Source organism: Triturus cristatus, chromosome 5_1 (assembly GCF_964204655.1).
Source record: "Triturus cristatus chromosome 5_1, aTriCri1.1, whole genome shotgun sequence".
Taxonomy (NCBI): domain Eukaryota; kingdom Metazoa; phylum Chordata; class Amphibia; order Caudata; family Salamandridae; genus Triturus; species Triturus cristatus.
Window position 1 is genome coordinate 557,869,862 of NC_140587.1, and position 21,513 is coordinate 557,891,374.

The window sequence follows — 21,513 nt, forward strand, 5'->3', positions numbered from 1 at the left end:
TTGATAGCCAAAGAAGCTGGTACTCTGCTGTAGGAATTTGCATTTTACCTGATGTAACATCAGGCTTTTGTTTTTGAGTCTCTGAAAAACTGTGTGGAGGCACTTGAGGTGACAGTCAATGGTTGGGGAGCGGACTATAATATCTTCACTCACAATGAGGACCTCAGGTAGTCTAGCGAGTTTGTCCCTCATAATGTTTTGGAATACCTCAGAAGTACTTGAGATGCTGAAATTCTGTCTGGTATATCGTCTAAGGCCAACGTGGGTTGAGAATGTTGTAATAGACCATGAGTCTGGTTGGAGGGAAATCTGGTGGTACCTTCACCTCAGATCCATTTTGGAAAACCACTGTGACCCTCACATTCCCCTATATTGTTATCTATGGTGGCCTTTAGGTGATGTTCTTGTGGGCACCGTAGGTACCAACATATACATTCAGCAATGAAAGACTGTGCTTTAATACATTCCTTAATTTACAACAAGCAATTTGATATCATTTTTATAACAGAAACATGGCTCACACCTGACTGTAGTTCCATCTTAGAAGTCCTAGTACTCCCTAACATTAGAACTGACAGATTTGACTGCATCAATAAACATGATGGTGAAGTAGTCTTAAATTCATAATATCACCAAAACTCAGTTTTAACCTATGTGCCAATTTTATTGTACTGAAACACTATTTCGGACAATTGACTTAAAGCAGAATAGTTGTTTGTGATGAATAGGAAGTTATCACCATCCCCAACTGAGGCTGACTATTTTCAATGGCTAGAAAAGCTAATACTGCAAGTCTAGTCCCTCTTCTCAGATATCATAGTATTAGGGGATTTTAACATTTGGGCTCAATCCACGAGTAACTCCACCAACACAAACAAATCTGAGGGCCCTCACCTCATTAGGATTATGCCAACTTGTAAATGTATCTACCCATAAAGCTGGCCACATCCTTGATATTCTACTCACAACCTCTAAACGCATTATATTTCATTCCACACTTAAGCCACTCACGTCAGACCACTCGTTGACAAATTTTGATTAAAGCTCTTAATGGTACAGTTGATGTACATCTGATTAGAAAGCAGTAAGTAACTCCTTTGAATGTTGACAAAACATTTAAGAATATAACCAATAAGGGAAGACTGAAGCAAACAATTATATTATTAGCAAACTTGATTACATTTTCACCTCTGGGAGGAACACTGATGGCAGAAAGCTTAGAGACCAAAATAATAAAAAAAACAATATACATGTGTAAGCCAGGGCACATGGAGGCCCTTATGGAGGAAAACAAATCATTCAAAAATGGAGAGAATGTGACAGAAACTTTATGGTCTGCAAGACAATCTAACTTATCACAGAAACATGCGTAAATAAAATGATTTGGTCAGAAAAACTAAGAAAAAAAGTTTGTTACAGTAAACTCCTTTTGAGCAAAAACGTCACACAAAAATTATTCAAAATAGCTGACTCACTTGTCAACCCTGCAATGGCTAAGTAGTGATATTACAGCAACTCAACAATTAGTAGACTATTTATCCCAATTCTTCTAGGACAAAATAATGAAAAGAAGAGATGACTTTAAAAAAGACTTACTGACACTTGTAATAATCATGATACCTCTAATTCTTCCTTCCCTTAAAAAGTCTGTGATATGACCCATTTTAAAAGAAAAGGTCACCCCTGACGACCTGGCAAACTACAAACCAATTTATTTCCTCTAATATGCTCCTAAGTTAAGGGAAAATGTTGTCACTAAATAACTTCACTCCTATATTGAGCTTCATTACACATCACAAACAGGTTTTTGTCTGAGTTTTGGAACCAAACCAGTCGTAACATCAGCCTTTGTTGATCAAAGGTGGATTTCAAATGATGGATATTCAAGAGCAGTGATACTCTTGAAGGTACCTGCCACATTGTCCACTACTGATCATTGCATCCTCCTACACCCTTTTAATCTCTATTGATCATTGGATCCTCCTACACTGGAATTAAACACTTTTTGTGGCTTGAATCCTTCATTATGAGCAAAACTTAACAAACTCAGTTAGGCTACTTCTGCTCCGCCTTCATCCGATTACTTTGGAGAGTACCTCAAGCATCCATGCTCTCTCCCCTATTATTCAACTTATATATTAAACTTCTTTCAACTTTACTCCAAAGCAAACTCAAGGAGATGATGGAAGGAGTGCTGAACCTTTTAAGACACTCACCCACAGTCACAGATCTGAGTTGAATCCATCATCTTTCTTTAGCTCAGTTCACCATCCCAGTTCAGACTCAGCTATATGCAAATCAGTCTTGACCCTGTGCCTCATGGGAGCAGTCCAGCCCGAACTGCCAAGCCAGGTCTTCCCTGGACTGTTAACAAGAATCCTGGGACCGGTTTCAGGGTGACAACCCCTCATCAGCCAGTCTACCTTGAATCCAGTGGGAAAGTGAGCAAGGGATCCATGTCTGGGCATTCCCTGCCAACTTAGGGCAAACAAAGCAAGCACAAGGAGATGATGGAAAAAGCGCTGAAACTTTTCAGACACTCACCCCCAGTCACAGATCTGGGTTCAATCCATCATCGTTCTTTAACTCACTTTGCCACCCCAGTTCAGAACCAGCTACATGAAAATCAGTCTCGACCCTGTGCCTCATGGGTATAGTCCAGATGGAACTGCCAAGTCAGGTCTTCCCTGGACCAGAGACAAGCACCCTGGGATCAGATTCGGGGTAAAACCCGTCATCAGCCAGGCTAGCTTGAATCCAGTGGCAAAGTGAGCAAATGACCCACGTCCGGGTATTCCCTTCCAACTTAGTGCAAACAAAGCAAGCAGCACAACAAGATGATGGACAGAGTGCTGAAACTTTTCAGACACTCACCCCCAGTCACAGATCTGGGTTGAATCCATCATCGCTCTTTATCTCACTTCGCCACCTCAGTTCAGACCCAACTATATGCAAATCAGTCTTGATCCTGTGCCTCATGGGAACAGTCCAGCCCGAACTGCCAAGTCAGGTCTTCTCTGGACCGAAACAAGTATCCTGGGACCGGTTTCAGGGTAACACCCTCATCAGCCAGTCTAGCATGAATCCAGTGGCAAAGTGAGCAGGGGACTTACGTCTGGGCATTCCCTTCCAACTTAGGGTAAACAAAGCAAATACAAGAAAAGGACCCGGCCTGGCAGTTCGGGCTGGACTGTTCCCATAGGGAGCTGGATCAAGACTGTTTTGCATATGGCTGGGTTCAAACTGGAATGGCATGGGGAGCAAAACAAAAGATGGTTTTAGGAATAGATCTCTGTACTGGGGTAAATATATGACATTGTTCTGCATTCTGTCCATCAATTGTTCTTTTTGCATTTGTCACCCTGAGAGGGACGAGTATGCCCAGACGTGGGTTCTGTGCTCTCCATGCCACTGGAATCAAGCTAGCCTGGCTGATGAGGGGTGAAACACAGAAACCGGTACCAGGATGCTTGTTTCCAGTCCAGGGAGGACCTGGCCTGGCAGTTCGGGCTGGGCTGTTCCCATAGTGAGCAGGGTCAATACTGATTTGCAGAGGGCTGGGTACAAACTGGAATGGCATGAGGAGCAAAGCGATGATGGATTTAGGCTCAGATCTCTGTACTGGGGTGAATGTATCATTGTTCTGCATTCTGTCCATCAATTGTTCTTATTACATTCAACTTTACTCTAGCAGTTTAAAGTAAAAGTGTGCTTTTCTGCAGATACTACATAGGTAATTGTTGTACCTGTCCCTCTCTGCAGAGTCACCTCCAAATTCTATGCCTTTTACCCTCCACTGTTTGCTGAATTCGTTTTTCTTGGCCTTAGGACTCTGTGCACTTCACCACTGCTAACCAGTACTAAAGTGCTTATGCGTACTACCCTAAACATAGTTTGATTGGTATATACCTGATTGACATATTTAATTTACTTATAAGACCCTAGTAGAGTGGCATACCATATACACAGGGCTTATAAATTAAATGCTACCAGTGAGCCTACAGTACTTGGGACACCCACTTAAGTAGCACTTCAAAACATGCCCCAGACTTGCCACTGCAACATGAAAACAGTGTTACATTGCCATGTCGACTTGGCATTTAAACTTCCTTGCCAAGCCTTAAAGTCCCCTTTTATTACTTACAGGTCACTCCTAAGATAGGTACTAGGCAGCACCTAAGGCAGGTTCCTGTGTAAATTAAGGGTTGGATATATAGTTTTAAGGTTTACATTAGGCCTGGGCAAAGCACTACGCTACGCTCGCGAAGTTTGCGAAGTTCGCGCTACTTCGCACTACGCGAATTGCACGTAGCACAGTGCGAACACGCGTAGCGTAGTCTTGCGTAGTGCTGCGGTCATTTTTTGCTTGCTCGCGGTCCTCAACGTCAAGTTGGCGACGACGAGCAAGCAAAATGACATCCCGGCGAGACTTTTTCCTTGTTCGCGATCAGCAACATCAAGTTGGCGATCGCGAACAAGGAAAATAAACCTCCCGGCGAGATTCCCAACGCGAGGAGGTCAGCTTTCTCATTGCGAGGGGTCGCGTATGCTCGCGACCGCTCGCGATGAGAAACTACCAGTTCGCATTGAGAAAGCTGCCGCTCGAGTAAAAATCTCCTCGAGCAGCAGAAAACTACAGCTCGCACTGTGCAAGATGCCATTTTCAATGATTGCACAGTGCCGGTTGCTTGTCCGCACTGTGCAATCATTGAAAACAACATCTTGCACAGTGCGAACATGTTACTACGCAGTTCGCGAAGTGCTACGCGAAGCTCGCGTAGTGCGAACTGCACTTTGCGTAGCTTCGCGAAGTGCTACTTCGCGAACTACGCCCACCCTTAGTTTACATGTCTTGGTAGTGAAAACTCCCAAATCCGTTTTTCACTATTTAGTGGCCTACTCCTCCCATAGGATAGCTTTGTGGATTCCTTATTAAATTTAATAATCCATAATTCCTAATTGGGAGCAGGTCGATATATCATGTTCGGTAACTATGAAATTGTAATAATAAACCTTCTTCAATTGTAAGGTCATATTTTTTATAAAAATGTTGAAAATGCCACTGTTAGAAAGATGGAATTTTCCTTCCCATAGCCCTTTTGAGCCTGTAGCCTGCTCTGTGTCAAACGTGTTTTATTTCCAGCGATTGGGCTGGCAGAGTTACGAACTACATTGCTCCAACTTGGAGAAGTTTTTCTACAAAAATAAGACACTTATGTAGCACTTGGGGCAAGGATGCAGATCGATAAGGATTTCCCCAAAATCCACCAACAAAGTATAGGTTTGGTCTACAAAAATTACCAGAACGTGCACTAGAACACTATATTTACATGCAAACAATTAAGGTGCAAATGGAGTTTGGCAAGAATATGTTGTGAAAAGGTACTACCCTACTGGTGTTGGTATAAGGCGCAATCTGATGTTCCCTTTTTGGCCTATATGCATATCCAGCATCCGCTTGGTCTGCATGACCTTCCAGTCATCAGCGAGTGTGTGCGGCTTTGGTGGGTACACGTATACTCTCTGCCACCAGACAAAGAATGCGGTGAAGCCAACAAAGATGAAGATGCCGCCAAGCACCGTCTTCCATTTGTTGCCACGCTGGTTCATCTCAGTGTACGCTTGGTTGAACTTGATGCGGTAAATTGCATCCTTCTCTTCATTGCTCAGCTGCCTCCAGGATCCCTTTTCCTTCTCCTTCAGCGCTTTTCTTCTCCGCCGTCAGCTCCTTTTGGAACGGGGCATCGGCAGCGGGAAGATCCTGTGGTCGAAGTAGTTCTCCCCTGGGATGTCCACCTGCTGAGAGACTACTGCTTCGTGGCTGTGGGCCACCCGGACATTGGCAGAAGCCTGAAGACCTCTCCTCAGGCCAACTTCCACGCGCAAGGACTGCAGGATCAGCATCTTGCACCCTTCTGGAACGAGCAGAAGTCTGTGTCACATGACTGGGTGTAGTTGACAGTCAGACTTTGCAAATTCTTCCCATACAGTCACACAATAGATGGATTGGGTGTGCCTCTGCTGACAGGATGAGAGGGTGTAGCTGAGCACAGCCTCACTTACACCTGAATAATTTGTGCTCTGCCCCCACACAAAGGGCTAACAAATCTTGTATTGTCACTGCAGCCTGCTTGCAGTCAGGGCAGGGGAGTTAGGAAATTCCTTGTACTTCAAATAACCTTTCCAGAAGCTTCTCTCACCTTCCAGAATAGGGCACCAGGGTATAACTATAGGACAGTCAGACCCACTCTTTCAGTTCAGTACTGGCCCTGTGGAAGGACTTTCAGAGGTCGCCCTGCTACCATGACATACTGTGCACTCTGCCAGACTGCTGCTGTACCTGGAAGAACTGCTTTGCTGCCTGGAGCCTTCCTTCAACCCTCAGAGGCTCGTTCTGTTGTTGATGCCTGCATCTACACCTGCACCCAGGACTATCAGAAGTAACTCCAAGGGCGAGTTTGCTGCCCTCCTACTCAGAGCCACAGGGACATAACAGGCTTCCACCATCTTGAACCGCACCTTGACCCAGACAGGTGAGTCCTAAACCCCCAAGAGATGTTCCAACAGTCCTGGACCCTTGGGTGAGATGCTAAATGTTCCGAATGGGCAATTTCCAAATCTGAGGACTTAGCCAAAATTTGGCAAAAGTGCCCTGAGTACCAGGAAGAGACAGGGACCAACCTGCTCACCTATTCACCTGAGGTGCATTGCCAGTCGGATTGATCTCACGGCTTCTCCTGCTACGCTCTTCTCCCCAGCATCAAATCAGTATAAGCAGATCTTTGCAAAAGGGGTTTCTGACCTCATGGAATGTCTTCAGGTACAATCCTCTGCTTTGTCTCACTGGAGTTTTTCAACGTACATTTCAGCAACTAAGTCCCAACATAGAAATCTTCACTGCGCCTTCAACCCTAGGCCATCAGACAATGACCCTCCCTCCTCCGACACCCACTGCAACTTTACCTCACTGAACTTTACCTTCTCAGACATCTTCTTCAGAATTTTTCTAAGTCCAAAGGTAAGCGCTTACCAGCTCAATCCACTTTTTGTATCCGAACTGCACTCCATCATGGTCAGCCTTAACTTTTGACTTTGACCCGGTCATGTGCAATTAGATGTCCTTAACCTTACAATTATAAAATTCAGAACTTCTGTCCTACTGACTGGACTTTTGTTGTTTTGATGTCAAATAATTTACTAAAATGTACCCTATTTTTCTAAATTGTTTTGGGACTTTTCTTGCATTGTGTTTTCACTTTATTATTGTGTGCTGCATAAGTAATAATAATATTTTTATTAGGTGAAACGAAGGTTCACTCAGGCCCGTACAAGTTCCTTTTCAGGGAAGGGAAAAGGATTTTCTTAGTAATAGATTCCATCCATTTTCATTTAGGACTCTAGAGAATGCATAATCTTATCTTTGTGTGGCTATTGGACGGCTAAATGGCCACCTTGGGTTGATGAGAACCAATTTTGATGGCATCGTACATGTATTCTGTTCTTTTGGGGCAGCGATCATGCGTGATTTCTAATTGGGACGTAGCTCCGGGAGTAAATGGAAGCCACGCAGGGACGGCGGCACATGTCGTGGTTAAGGTTCAGTTAGTGCAGGGAACAGTTATCTATTTCCATCGGGACGTAGCTCCGATATTGGAATGAGTCAACAGGTCGCTTTCTCCTGGAGCTACGTCCTGATTAGAAATCACAAATGTTTGACCTGATTGAACCATTGTTCACTCAATAAATGTATACACCCCAAGTTCTCGAATTGTGGGGTCCCCTTGTCTTTGAAAACACACTAAGCAATAATAAGACTCAGAAAGGAGAGGCTTCAGAATATGAGGACTGGCTCAAATTAGGGCTCTTTAGAGAGGGGGGTCTTCAGAAGGATATTGAAGGAAACGTATCTATACTTGCTGGCTGCAGTTGCTGTCACAAACCACTGACACATCTCATCGCAGTTCGCTTTTAAGAAGATCGCTCCTTTTGTGCCCTTACCTAATTGAGATTAAACATTTGGTTGCCTAATTGTGATTGCCCATTTTGTAGTTCTCAAAGGCTTTACCGAATAGTAAAATGAGTTAAAAAAATTGCAAAATCTATTTTAGTGATCCCCAACCGTGTGGTTTTGCGAATCACAGAGTTTACGTCGCATATTGGTCTTGTTCATCCGCCTCAAAGACACTGCCTCAAACGTCATTGGTAGCCTTTTATCAAAGTTTCAGTCTCTTCCTAAAAGCATTTAGCAGCATGTTGACTCCCCCCCCCCACCCGATCCTGCTATACATATATCCATTCATATTAATAATTGATCTGGAGTCCAATCTGTTTCAGAATCCTGTAATATTAAGCATCCTCTACTCTAACTTAGTTCGCTTCATATATCTTCTGACAGCAGAAGTCCATAACTTTTAGAACATGTTTTCAAGACCATGGAGCAAACACATGAATCACCATGACAGTCATTCATATTCAATTAACGGGAAATATGCAGCCACTAAACGTGATTTCTTCTATTTATTTAGAAATTGCTTCACACTCCTGGAACCCATTCAACTAAACGAGGTGCGGTGCCTGCGCTGGAATGGGCCCAAGTCTGTGTGGTCACTCAAGTCTTGGGCAGTACACTTCTACCTTTATTTTATAGAATTATATTCTGTGCTCTACACATTTTTATTTGCTCAGTCCTACAAAAATAGACGTGTGATTCATTTGCTCTTTCTCGCTATCTGTCCCAGTCATCCGCTTTTTTCGCCTTATAAACACGTTTGCTAAACCATTTAAAATTGCCTTAATGCCTCCATCAGCCACAATCAATATTTACTTAATGTCGTTGGCGTTTTTCCACTGTGCTCTTCGGTGCATAAGTAGCAGCCCTCCTTCAACACACTTATGCTCTTTCATGTTCGTTTGATGGGCAGTAGTTTTCATAACTGGGATTTTCATTCAGCTACAGTACCCCGTAAAGAAGTTTCAAACTGAACCCTAAAACAATAGGTGATGTTCTAATGTAAATGTAGACTTGAGATGAAATGAAGGGGCATCCCAAATAGATTAATTTTATGTGAGAGAGCTTCGATATATATCATAAAAGTTCTGGGTCATGGCCTCTGGAATGAAGATTGAACAACCATCAACAGGACAATTTACCTATCGCCTATTCAGGCAAAACCTCAAAACCTATCTTTTTAGTGACAAATTCAGCACACTTCGGGTATTATTCACGAGGAAGTGGTGGAGTGCCGCGTTACCCTCCTTGGCTTAAAGCCGCACTCCGCCACTTATGAAACGCAGTGCTGCACTTCTTTCAAAGATACGGTGCAGCCTTGCGTTTCCCCTGCCCAGGTGCTAATTTAGCTGCCTAACGCCAAGGCAGACACCCTTGCACCATAGTGCCTTTGTTGGAGGGGAAGATTGTTTATGTACAGGAAGGTGTTCCTTACTGCACATAAATAATCTGAAATGGCGTTTGGTAACTTCTATGTGTGCTGCTTAATGCAGAACACATAGAAGTTGCAAAACGTCTTTTTTTAAATTATTGTGCATTTGCAGGAAGGTACATCTTCCTGCATATTAACAATCACTGGCCAGTGACGTTCCTGTAGCGATAGGGGCTTGTAAATGTGCCCCTATGTCTCTTATTTATACCAGGCTAGGTTATTATGCAAGTCTGCAGATTAGATTGCCATCTGTATCGTGGATGGAAGTGACCTACAAGGGCAGTGATGATCCAGATCATTCAAGCTTCTCTGGACAGCCTGTCAGAGACTCCCACGGACTGCAGATCACATCTACAGCGATCACAGAATGAAGAGACACCGCAACAGCTGGTAGGCAATGTTTTGAACCAGAAGATATCTAAAAGGAGGAATCCCCTTCCCTAAAATTTAATTTGAAGTTGGTGAATCCAATTTATTCAAGACAATGTCTCTCCACTACTATTGCAGACCTGCCCATGTGGGTCCCAAATCAACCAATGAAAATTAAAGAAATAGGGGAAAACACATGAGCCACCAATTTTGTTTGTGCAAGCAACATCAGCACTACCAGTGCAATACATGCATTGTGCTGACACCCAGACTCAAGCTGTCGAATTTGAAGTCCAGGTGGAAGAGATATATCGGACATGAGGGTTTGACACGTGGAAATTGTTATTTGTTTAATAGACTCGTAGTTGCACAATTTTTTAATTTGTTATCTATGTTGTGTTGACTTTGTATTTTGCACGTTATTCTGGTCGTTTGCGCCCTCCCGTTTCCGGCTGCCTTTTTGTTTTGGCGATTGTGAGCGATCTAGCTTTTTGGGCATCAGCTGAGCAGAGCTGATAGGTGGGATTGGGTAGAGTGCCTATTTAGGCAGGGTGGAGTGGATGAGCAGTGGGGGTGCACAGTGGGCGAGCCAATGGCACGCCAAAGGCAAGCTAGTCTGCACACGTCCACTCCCGAATGGGACACGGGCCAGGAACCCTGGCCAATCTCCTATGTATACTGCTGAGGAATTGATGGAGATGAGAGAGGTGTGCGTTGTCCATTTGCTATCAAGCGGGGTGGTGGGGAGGCTAAGAGCAGAAGAACTAATTATTCCTGCTGGAGAGTTAGGCCAGGTTTACATCAGTAAAGAGTAGCAGCGAGGTGGAACAGTCCAGCATGAGTACAGTCTGGAGGTAGGGGGATCAGGGCAAGAGAAGAAGGATGATAATATCACTAAGAATATGGTTTGAGGTGAGGAGCTAAGGAGGATACTGCTAAACACACGAGCCTTGCACAAATATAATTTGGAAATCTTCTCCTCCTGCAGGAGGAGGAGTTGGATCTACTGGCACTGACTTACACATGGTCGGACGCAGGGTCGGAGACTGACATAGTAGCGGCTCTGCTCCCGGACTGTCCCCTTCTTGCGTATAGTCAGCAGGGTGGGAAGAGTGAGGGAAGGGTGGCACTGGTCTCCCAGAGGTGATTCGCTGCAGAAATAGTGGCTGCCGAAACCATAGATGGGGCAGAGTTCTTGGGGGTAAAAGTGGTCCTGAGAGCAAGGTTACTGTGGTAGATGACCACCCACCTCAGTTGACTCCTATTTAGTCAATTACTTTTGGAATTGATGAGTAACGTGAACTCTAGATATAACCAGATAGTAGTGCTGGGGGATTTGAACTATTGGTGGGATATTGTCCAGAGGGATCCCCCCACTGCTGTGTTCAGTGAAGGGATGGAAATGTTTGGCTTAGAGCAACTAGTTGAGCTACAGACTCACAATAAGGGTCAGACCCTGGGCCTATTATGGTCCACTCAGTCGACGGCCAGGTTAGCAGTGATTGAACCCTGCAGCTGGTCAGATCATTACCAGATTAGTTTTGCTATCTACCTGCCAACTCAGCTTGCATGCTGTCTGCCAGTTTGGAATACAGTACGCAGCTGGTCTAAAATTGATAAAACTCATCTGGTGGATTCCCTATGGGCCTCAATAAATACTCCAAATAGGGAAGAGGATGTGGAAGAGGAAAAGGCTTGGTTCATGAATTGGATTCAGGACACCATAGATTTGGTGGTTCCGGCAATTAGGGAAAAAGTAAGGCAAAGGTCTATGCATGCTCCATGGTGTACCCCCTTCTCTTCGGGAAGGGAAACAGAGGCTTTACCAGTGTGAAAGGATGCTCTTGACAACATATGATCAGGTGGAATAGGAGAGTGAACCTCTCTCTGACCTCCTTTCTGCCAAGGAGCACGATGAGTCAGTGGAAGCTGTAAACCTATCTCCTACACTGAGCCCAGAACAGCAGAGTAACTTGCCAGCTCTTGGGGCTGTTTGCTGCACTGTTCTCCCTGACCCCAGGTGTCACCTACTAGTGTACCCATGAAGTGGACACTGGGGACAGTCCTCCTACATAGCACATAATGTACAGATTGACTGAGAGGGTCAGAGCCAGCATCAATGAAAAGGTTTCTAAGATGTTGGTGTTAGGGGTGATAGAGCCCTCCAACAATCCTTGGGCCAGCCCAGTGGTCTTGGTCCCAAAGGCTGCTGCACCAAGTGCCACTCCTGAACTTTGGTTCTGTGTGGACTACCATGGGCTCAATGTCATCACCAGGACTGACTCGCACCCCATCCCCAGAGCTGATAAGCTTTTAGATCGTCTGGGAGCTGTTAAGTTCCTCAGTACATTTGATTTATTGTCTGGGTACTGGCCAATTGCCTTGACTGATGGAGGAGAGGCTATATTTCCCATAGGTGATCATTGGAGCTGCCTTGTAAAATTTTACAAGTGTAACTTTAAATTGGGAAAATATAGAGAAATTGAGTTTAGGCTTCCTGAGAACTTATTTTAGTAAAGGTGGTTTTTAAATTGTGTGTTTGAAAATGCCACTTTTAGATAGTGTGCATTTTCTTAACTAACCATACTGTGTGCCTTCTTCTGTTTGTATATTTACCCTATGGGTTTGGAGTGACAGGAGCTGGGGATGTGCTTTCACTCTAGACAGTCACAAGGGGGGTTGAGGTGTGTCATGCCTTTCCTGGGTGACTCATAGCTAGGCTGAATAGACCTTTCTGCATTTAGAGTGGTAGGAGGAGTTTTCTCTAATACCTGAATAGTCTGTGTATACTCTGCACAATGCTGCCTCTTCCTCCAGTAGTGAAGCTGAACTAGAGAGGACATAACTGGTTTCTACTAGGCACAAGGGACTTGCTGCCTAAAACCACAAAGGGAAAAGTAGTATAAATATTGGAGCCCTGACCCCAGAACTTTAGAACTATTTTGGACTAAGGATCCTGCCAAGAAGCAGAGCTGGAGAAGCTGTCAGGAGGAACTACCAATTTGCTGTGTGCTTTGCTTTGTTGGCCTACAGTGGCTGATTCTGCGTTGGGCAGTGAAAGGTCTGGACTTTCTGCAACTTATTTTCCTGAGTTTCTCCAAGTGCTTGAGGTTGAGCTTGCCCCCTGTTCAAGAAGTCTCAGGAACAGCAAAAACTTTAAGATCATCTGCTACCAGCACTGGGAACGTGTGTTTTGTGCTGCAACAGTAGAAAAAGCTACCCGAAACCATCAACAATGTCCCCGCTGGCTCCGTGACACCGATGCCAAATGCCACTACCGAGCTGCTGTTTGCACTCTGACCTGAGGGCACCACATATCATACTGCCTCGCTTCACATTGCCGCCTGGTAAACTCGATGACGCCGCTCCACACCAACCTCAACTGCCTACACTGTGGCCTGGAGCACCACTTGTAAGTTACATGACACACCGCCTTGGCCCACTGACTCCACCACCATCAACTCCAGATCATCTACTGATGACAGCACTTCAGTGATAACTACGCTGCTTGCACTGTGATCTGCCAGCCCTACGATGAGCACTGTCCCACTTTGCATCGCATCCCTTGCCTCACCAATGCCGCTGGATGCTGTCACCAAGCCGCTGCCTGCACCACAACCTGAGGTCACCGCAGGCCGCATTGCTCCACTTTACACGGCAGCCCTAACACCTGCCGGTGCTCCTGACTTCAGCCTCACAGAGTTCGATCTGCAACGCGTGTGACTTTGAGGGCCCAACAATTCCTGCACTGATCTCCAGAACCGACACCAATGACGCTGCCTTTTCGGAGCTCATTGCAAGGCCCACGATGCCCTGCATTTTGAAGGTACTGTTTTGCGGGTCTCCCCGACAACATAGCGGGTCCCCGACGCCTGAACTGTTGGTATTTGTTTGTTTATGATGCCATGATAGCCCCAACTAGAGCTATCGACTTCAAGGAACTTTTTTAAAGTCTATTTTTGCGATATTCGTATTTTGATTACTGTGGCGCCGATCACGATCCTGTAAAAACCGGGTACGAACCGTCGGACGGAGCATATTCTCCGTCCGACGCGTACCCGGTCGGCAAAATATACAAACATGGAATTACGATTCGCACAGGAACACCATTTCCGTACGAATCGTAAAAACACCCCGACCGAACAAAATAAACCTACAAATGCGATCCGGGAAAGCGCCGACCTGACGTCGGGACGCTCGCAGCCTGCCATTCACGAACCAGGAATTACGATTCGCACCGACGTCATCCCGCACGGTGAATATTTTCCGGCTGCCAAAAACTGCCGGGAAATCAGGACGACGCGAACAAGGACTACTAGTACGCGACGGACAGACAGGACGACGCGAACAAGGAGGACCAGTACCCGACGGACAGACAGGACGACGCGAACAAGGAGTACCAGTACGCGACGGACAGACAGGACGACGCGAACAAGGAGGACCAGTACGCGATGGACAGACAGGACGACGCGAACAAGGAGTACCCGTACGCGATGGACAGACATGGACCCGAACCTACGTGTCATCCCGGCCCTCATAGCAGTCGACCTCCTCTACAGGTTCGGACGCAGACGCCGCAGAAGGTCAGAACAACTAAGGGAGGGGGGAAAGTGGGGGGGGGTGGCAGGACCAAGGCAGGCCACAAACCCCCCACCAAAGTCACACAGCACACATGCCCTGGACATACCTGACTCCCAGGCCCTGGCCACTACGAGGGGGTGGGGGCGTGTCCAGCTAAGCCAGCGACCGCCACAACGGAAGTCCTTCACGACGCGAACCGGCAACACAACCAGACAGGTACGTCCCGTACCCACGCCTGAAGAGTGTGGGTACGAGTCGTACCACGCCCACACCCACATCACCCCAACAATGGCGGGACGGCTCGTACCCACGTGGCAAAGGCCTGGGTACGGGCCGCACAAGCATCACATATCGTGGGGACGGATATGTACGGACCGTACCCCCACCCCGTATGCATAGAGCGTACCCCCACCCCAACAGTGTAAGTACGACCCGTACCCTCACCTCGAATGCATGGAGCGTACCCCCACCCCAACAGTGTAAGTACGACCCGTACCCCCACCCGCGTACGTATGGAGCGTACCCCCACCCCAACAGTGTAAGTACGACCCGTACCCCCACCCGCGTACGTATGGAGCGTACCCCCACCCCAACAGTGTAAGTACGACCCGTACCCCCACCCGCGTACGTATGGAGCGTACCCCCACCCCAACAGTGTAAGTACGACCCGTACCCCCACCCGCGTATGTATGGAGCGTACCCCCACCCCAACAGTGTAAGTACGACCCGTACCCCCACCCGCGTACGTATGGAGCGTACCCCCACCCCAACAGTGTAAGTACGACCCGTACCCTCACCTCGAATGCATGGAGCGTACCCCCACCCCAACAGTGTAAGTACGACCCGTACCCTCACCTCGAATGCATGGAGCGTACCCCCACCCCAACAGTGTAAGTACGACACGTACCCCCACCTCGAATGCATGGAGCGTACCCACATCCGTGTATGTCATGAGCGTACATATTGTGAAATAGGAGGGGTGTGTGCAGAGTCTTCCCAGCAGTGCCCAGAGACAGGAGGGGTGGGGGCCTATCACTCCCAGCAGTGCCCTGAGACAGGAGGGGTGGGTGCCTAACACTCCCAGCAGTGCCCAGAGACAGGAGGGGTGGGGACCTATCACTCCCAGCAGTGCCCTGAGACAGGAGGGGTGTGTGCAGAGTCCTCCCAGCAGTGCCCAGACACAGGAGGGGTGGGTGCCTATCACTCCCAGCAGTGCCCAGAGACAGGAGGGGTGTGTGCAGAGTCCTCCCAGCAGTGCCCAGAGACAGGAGGGGTGGGGGCCTATCACTCCCAGCAGTGCCCAGACACAGGAGGGGTGGGTGCCTATCACTCCCAGCAGTGCCCAGAGACAGGAGGGGTGTGTGCAGAGTCCTCCCAGCAGTGCCCAGACACAGGAGGGGTGGATGCCTATCACTCCCAGCAGTGCCCAGAGACAGGAGGGGTGTGTGCAGAGTCCTCCCAGCAGTGCCCAGAGACAGGAGGGGTGGGGGCCTATCACTCCCAGCAGTGCCCTGAGACAGGAGGGGTGGGGGCCTATCACTCCCAGCAGTGCCCAGAGACAGGAGGGGTGGGGGCCTATCACTCCTAGCAGTGCCCTGAGACAGGAGGGGTGTGTGCAGAGTCCTCCCAGCAGTGCCCAGACACAGGAGGGGTGGGTGCCTATCACTCCCAGCAGTGCCCTGAGACAGGAGGGGTGGGTGCAGAGTCCTCCCAGCAGTGCCCAGAGACAGGAGGGGTGGGGGCCTATCACTCCCAGCAGTGCCCAGACACAGGAGGGGTGGGTGCCTATCCCTCCCAGCAGTGCCCAGAGACAGGAGGGGTGGGGGCCTATCACTCCCAGCAGTGCCCTGAGACAGGAGGGGTGTGTGCAGAGTCCTCCCAGCAGTGCCCAGACACAGGAGGGTTGGGTGCCTATCACTCCCAGCAGTGCCCAGAGACAGGAGGGGTGTGTGCAGAGTCCTCCCAGCAGTGCCCAGAGACAGGAGGGGTGGGGGCCTATCACTCCCAGCAGTGCCCAGACACAGGAGGGGTGGGTGCCTATCACTCCCAGAAGTGCCCTGAGACAGGAGGGGTGGGTGCAGAGTCCTCCCAGCAGTGCCCAGAGACAGGAGGGGTGGGGGCCTATCACTCTCAGCAGTGCCCAGACACAGGAGGGGTGGGTGCCTATCACTCCCAGCAGTGCCCAGAGACAGGAGGGGTGGGGGCCTATCACTCCCAGCAGTGCCCTGAGACAGGAGGGGTGTGTGCAGAGTCCTCCCAGCAGTGCCCAGACACAGGAGGGGTGGGTGCCTATCACTCCCAGCAGTGCCCAGAGACAGGAGGGGTGTGTGCAGAGTCCTCCCAGCAGTGCCCAGAGACAGGAGGGGTGGGGGCCTATCACTCCCAGCAGTGACCAGAGACAGGAGGGGTGGGGGCCTATCACTCCCAGCAGTGCCCTGAGACAGGAGGGGTGTGTGCAGAGTCCTCCCAGCAGTGCCCAGAGACAGGAGGGGTGGGTGCCCATCACTCCCAGCAGTGCCCATGGAACGCAAAGGGTGGAGTAGCCACAGATACCATGCCCACAAATGTCAGTCAGGTGCACAAAGACCCTGCAGTACATGTACCACATGTGTGCGAGGCTGGGAGTATACGCATGCATAGGGCCAAAAAGACAACATGTCCACATGAAGTCATGTCAATAGGCCACATACACAAGTACAATGACTACCAAGGATGCCACGAATGATGCAGGTGGAAAATGGCTCAGCATGCATGTGCAAAGGTGAAGGACTACGTCACACACCCAGCTAATGGACACACAGCTCAGCGCTAAAGTCAGGGGACACCCTGCAGGGAAGAAGTCAGGGTACACAGAGGAAGGAATACACCTTGGGACAATTGCAACATGCAGCAACTGCTTACATGAATGGAGAAAGGTAGCTAACACTGTGTGATGGCACACAGATCCCAGGGTCCCCCCTATGAGCAGCACACTACTACATTTCCCACACACCCAACACATGACCAACACCCACAACCATGTAGCAGCCCCACCAACAGCAATGCCAGCAAAGCAGGAGTGTTCCAAGGGCAAAAAATAAATAGCTTTATTCAGCATGAGCAAAAAACTAGTATGAAGTAAGTCCAATATTAACAAAGCCCATAGGGCAGTCCAGGAGTCCCAGCTGGATGGGGGACACAGTGGGATGCGTGTCCCCTAGCTTGCCTGCACAGTTACAAGCCGTTGTCTTCCACAGGGGTCAGGGCATCATGTTGGGGGGAAGGAACAGGCACCGCAGGGACAGGAGGGCGAAGGGTAGGCGACGTGGGTGCAGGGATGGAGGACTCCACCACAGGGGGTGGGGCAGGGCCAAAGGTGGATTCTAGGAGCGCGCTGCACACCTCGGCAAGGTCCTCCAGGGACTCCCCTGCACCCGAAGGAACCACAGGCCCCAAGGAGGGGGGGGGGGTCAGAGGGATGGGTCGCAGCACCACTGGGGGAGGGTGTGGACAGGGGGGGGACTCAAGCACCCTGACTGTGGACCTCCTTGACCGCTTGCGGGGTGGTGTCACTGTGGGGCTCAGGGACAGAGCGGCCATGAAGGAGTCTTTGGGGGAGATGTGGCTAGGAGAGCTGAGGGGAGGGGATTTGGAGGGAGTGGATTGGGTGGAATGCGGACTCCCACTCTGGCTGCGTGTCACACGCTTGCCCCCCGACCCAGTGGGTGTGCCTACTTCACCCTGTGTGTGCGTGTCAGGAGGTGTGCGGCGGACCTTCCCTGCTGGTGTGGTGCCTGTGTCTGTTGTGGTGGGTGCATGCTTACGTCTGGGTGTATGTGGGACAGGCATGGGAGTGGGAAGTGTGGAAGGAGCAGGGGTAGGGGGTGGGACGTAGCGCTGCAGGAGACCCACTGCTGCAGTCAGTGTGGAGTCTATGGACCTCAGCAAGTTGCGTTGGTCAGCCTGCGATGAATGAATGCCCTCCAAGTATGCCTCCATGTTGTTGAGGACCTGGCTGTGGGCATGGAGGACATTAAGGATCGCAGTCTGACCAATCTGCAACTGCCGCTGGATGTCCACAGACTCAGCATTGGCGGCAGCAGTGGAGACAGGGGCAGGGGGTGCGGTGCCTGGCAGGAAGGAGACATGTGGTGACCGGGCACATTGGGAAGGGACACGAGCACATGGGAGGCGGCTGATGCCAATGGAGGGGGCGGTGCAAGATGTAGGGCTGCTGTCAGATGGTGGTGCAGCCACCGCCCACTCGGAGAGATCATCCTCGGACCCGTCAGCTTCATACTCTGTTGTGCCAGTCGACAGGTCCCCGGGTTCACTCTCCTCCGCCTCAGTCCCACTCGAAGTGCCAGCCCCGATGTCACCGCTGGCACTGGTGCTCGGTCCCTCCGCGCCGTCTGTGTCCATGTCTCCCTCCGTGTCCCCCGACGATGCTGTGGGCAGGGTGAAGAGACAGAAATTAATCATACACCTGTATACATATGTCACATGAGTCAAATCTACTTAGGTTACAGTGCATAGCCTGAAACAAAGGATGAGTTACAACTACAAAACAAGGTACATATGTAGGCCCTGCAAGACACAGTTGTGTGACCCACCATGCCATGGAAAAACTATGGAGAGCATGACACAATAGCAAATGAGATGACATGGAATTTTGACTGAGGAGCAAGGCCCTGGGGACAATACAGCACTGCATCTGCACCACACAGCGTGGCAGGAAATTGGGATGAGCAGGGACCACATCCAGGAACTAGAGGCACATGCAGCATAGGTAATACTGATAACATGCCCACCCTGACTGGCACGCTGCACCTTGAGTGTATGTCCAGACAAACATCACACACTGGCCAGTCCGAGCAAGGAGATTACAGGTCTTGACATGTAGGCCATGGCCGCACCACCCACCCCCTACATGAGACAAATCTGTGGAGACACAGGAAGGACTTACATCTCTTAGTCTGGGTGAAATACACATGGGATGCAATAATTCAAGATTGCACACCAAATACCCAAGGTGCGCCTGTCCAAATAATCATGTACAAATGGGCATCATCAGATGATTGCTACAAGACACACAGGCAATGGCCACCGTGAGTATGTACTTGGAAAATCAGGTCAGGCTGGACAGTGGACACTTGTAATACATCTCACGTCAATAAACATGGTGCCAGGGGACAATGGCACAGAGCACAACCTATGCTGTAGACACAGAGATTGTCGACATTCTCGGATTACACACATGATACCTAGGAAAAGATGCCCCTGGGGACAGTAGTGGCCACACAACTCCATGCTCCTGAATGGAAATGGCTGCAACACACGCTAACATCCCTGCACTATGCGTAACGCACACTCATGCACATCATATCACAGGCCACCACATGGGACATGCCTGCTGGAAGGCCTCGCACTCAAGAGATTAACTCCCATGTCTGCAATCAGCATTAGTGCCAACTTACATGGAACCCACAAGTCCAGAACTGGACAGGGCACAGGCAAGGTCACTGAACCTGTTACACACCACCCCCACACATGATGCTGCAGGCATTGTACACTTGGAGAATGTGTCAGGCTACATAACTTTGTGATGGAGTGACTACACAGAGACCAGTGAACACATTGCAAGGTGGGGAAGGGAGGCAGGAGAGGCCTGCAACACTGTGGGTAACAGGATCTGCACAGCACCATAAACCCTGGAAGTGTATCCATGGAACAGTGCACTTACAAATGCTGGTGAAACACAACAAACACACACATGTACCTATCCCCTTCCGGCTGCTGCATCTCCTGTAGGCGCCTGTCCAAGTCAGGAAAGACCACCGCCTGCACACGTTTCTGGATGTGGGAGAGACGGCGGCGCCCGCGGTTCTTATGGCTCTCAGGTGAGTCCCCCAGCAGGACCCGTGCGATCCTCCGCGTCCAGCACCGGATATCCTGCCAGCGTTTCCTCACCTGGGGCAGGCGCCGCTTCCGACCATCCGCACTCCTCACGGCGCTGACGGCGTCCAGCCATATCTTCTCCTTGGCAGAGGCGTCTAACTGTGAGGATGGACAAGTGACACTACCTCAATACACCTGGCACATGTCACAGGGACACAGATTATAACACATTTGCTGTTTACAACAAGGCATAGTATGCATCCAACGCATTGCACCTTTGTCATAGGGACATGATCCTCTGGGGGAAGGCCAAAAGCAGTACGTGCCATTTAAAGGACACAGGTGGAATGAGGGCAACTACACAAGCAATGATCCAGGCTCACACTGTGCATCACACCCACCCCTCCTGTCTCTGGGCACTGCTGGGAGTGTTAGGCACCCACCCCTCCTGTCTCAGGGCACTGCTAGGAGGACTCTGCACCCACCCCTCCTGTCTCAGGGCACTGCTGGGAGTGATAGGCCCCCACCCCTCCTGTCTCTGGGCACTGCTGGGAGGACTCTGCACCCACCCCTCCTATCTCAGGGCACTGCTGGGAGTGATAGGCCCCCACCCCTCCTGTCTCTAGGCACTGCTGGGAGGACTCTGCACTTACCCCTCCTGTCTCAGGGCACTGCTGGGAGTGATAGGCCCCCACCCCTCCTGTCTCAGGGCACTGCTGGGAGTGATAGGCCCCCACCCCTCCTGTCTCAGGGCACTGCTGGGAGTGATAGGCCCCCACCCCTCCTGTCTCAGGGCACTGCTGGGAGTGATAGGCCCCCACCCCTCCTGTCTCTGGGCACTGCTGGGAGTGATAGGCACCCACCCCTCCTGTCTCTGGGCACTGCTGGGAGACATCAGGCATTCCCCCCCCTGGGACCCCCCCTACAGTACATAGCATGTGTGTCACACCTGGACACAATGGCAGAAGTCACAGTCACAAAAAAGGGACACAGTCTGTGCCAGTGGACACTGAACTCACCTGATAACCTGGTCGCCCATACAGCATGGGGTACCGTGGGAGGATCACATCCACCAAAGCCATGTTCTCCTCCAGGGTGAATGGCTGTGACCTCTCCACAGCCCTTGACATGGTTCCAGGGAATCAGTAGCAGCAGCTGGGTCGTGGAATACAGAGATGTGCAGGCAAGTGCTCCCTCATGGGACCTGGCTGCCTTATATCTGCCTTGCTGGCCCATCTCATGCACA

At 49.7% G+C, this 21,513-nt stretch overlaps 1 pseudogene; it reads right to left on the minus strand.

The window, feature by feature from the left end:
• Nucleotides 1–5,385: 5,385 nt before the first annotated feature.
• Nucleotides 5,386–5,904, minus strand: LOC146831192 (cytochrome c oxidase subunit 4 isoform 1, mitochondrial pseudogene; annotated as a pseudogene).
• Between the last annotated feature and the right edge of the window lie 15,609 nt (nt 5,905–21,513).